This window comes from Penaeus monodon, chromosome 26, assembly GCF_015228065.2.
Source record: "Penaeus monodon isolate SGIC_2016 chromosome 26, NSTDA_Pmon_1, whole genome shotgun sequence".
In the NCBI taxonomy this organism is placed as follows: Eukaryota; Metazoa; Arthropoda; class Malacostraca; order Decapoda; family Penaeidae; genus Penaeus; species Penaeus monodon.
Genome location: NC_051411.1, coordinates 19,382,188 through 19,384,264, shown reverse-complemented (window position 1 = coordinate 19,384,264; position 2,077 = coordinate 19,382,188).

Below are 2,077 nucleotides of genomic sequence, written 5' to 3'. Positions count from 1 at the left end.
TTTTTTTTCCAAACACGATATCAGGTAAACTTGTCTTCCCGGAAATATGTTTAAATTGAAAATGTATTTCGCTTACTCACTAGCATGCTCCAGCACGAAGGGAACAAATTTGTTCCATCTAAAAGGATGTGTTCCTGATCTGTCATAAACATAGCTTTTAAATGTTTCAGAACACGTGTCACTTGATTAACTTCACCTTAATCAGTTGCACACCATAAATGTGTTTCATAACATCAATAAAAGGAATAATAATAGCTTACTTACCCATGGGTGCGACGATATTGCTGAAGAGACTGTTCCTCCTCTCTTTTCTCCAGCCAGCCGCCATGGAATTGGTAAATCATGAAGATGACACTTCGAACTTGTTGTTAAAACACCACAGAAAACGTGAATAGAATCTAAAGCACAAACTTTCGTAAATTACGCGACGCCTCCGACTTAAACAATGAAACGAATTTGGGCCATTTTTACTTAGTTCAGGGCTGAATGGGATATATATACATATATATATATACATATATATATATACATATATATATATACATATATATATACATATATATATATACATATATATATACATATACATATACATATACATATATATATACATATATATATATACATATATATACATATATATAACATATATATATATACATAATATATACATATATATATACATATATTAATCATATATTACTTATAAATATATATATATTACATATATATATACATATATATATACATATATAATATACATATAATATACATATATATTATATAAGATATATATATTACTACAATATTATATACATATATATATACATATATACTATTAATATCATATATATATACATATGTATACAATATATGTTCATACATATATATATACAATATATATACATATATATATACATATCATATACATATATATATTACATATTATACATACATATATAATACAATTATATATACATTATAGTATATGTCAAGGCCAGGGTGGCCGCAATGTTAGAGAGTCCGAATCAAGACTGTCACGACGGCAAATCTGAATTCGAGGGTTGATCACCAACCGCCGCGCGTTGTTCCCTGGGCAAGGAATTCACTCGATTGCCTACCTAGCCACTGGGTGGCCCAAAGCCAGCCCAAGTCAAGTGCTGGATAACTAGAGAGAATGATTACCTAAAAGGTACCACCGGCACTCTCCGTGGAAAGGAACTGGGGACCCTAACCAGTACTCACTCAAGAGCATCACAACTGAAAATACAATTAAGTATTCATGCTGTGACCACGGCAGCTCAGGACATGAAACCTACCGTTAAAAGAAGAAGATATATATATAATATACACTATATATATATACTATTATATACATATATATATATACATATATATATACATATATATATAGACAGATATATATATACATATATATATATACATATAGATAATATATATATACAAATAACATATATATTACATATATCACACATATATACATATACATTATAATATACATTATACATCATATATCACATATACATATATATACATATACTATCATATAACATTTATACAGATATATATACATATACATATATATATTATTATAACATTATACATTATATATACCTATATATATACATATACATATATATATTACATTAAAATATATATACATATACATATAATACATATACAATATATAACATATACATTTATATATACTAGACATATATATATATATACATATACATATATGGTTTTATAATATACACATATATTATACAATATACATATATATAGACATATACATATATATATGCATATACATATATATATACATACTACATATATATACATATACATATATATATATACATATACAATTATATACATATACATATATATACAATACATATATTACATAAATATACAATATATATACATATAATATTACTATACAATGTATAATATTACCTATACATATATATCACATATACATATATATTCAATATATATTATATGTATATATATATATGTATATATATGTATATATATATGTGTATATATA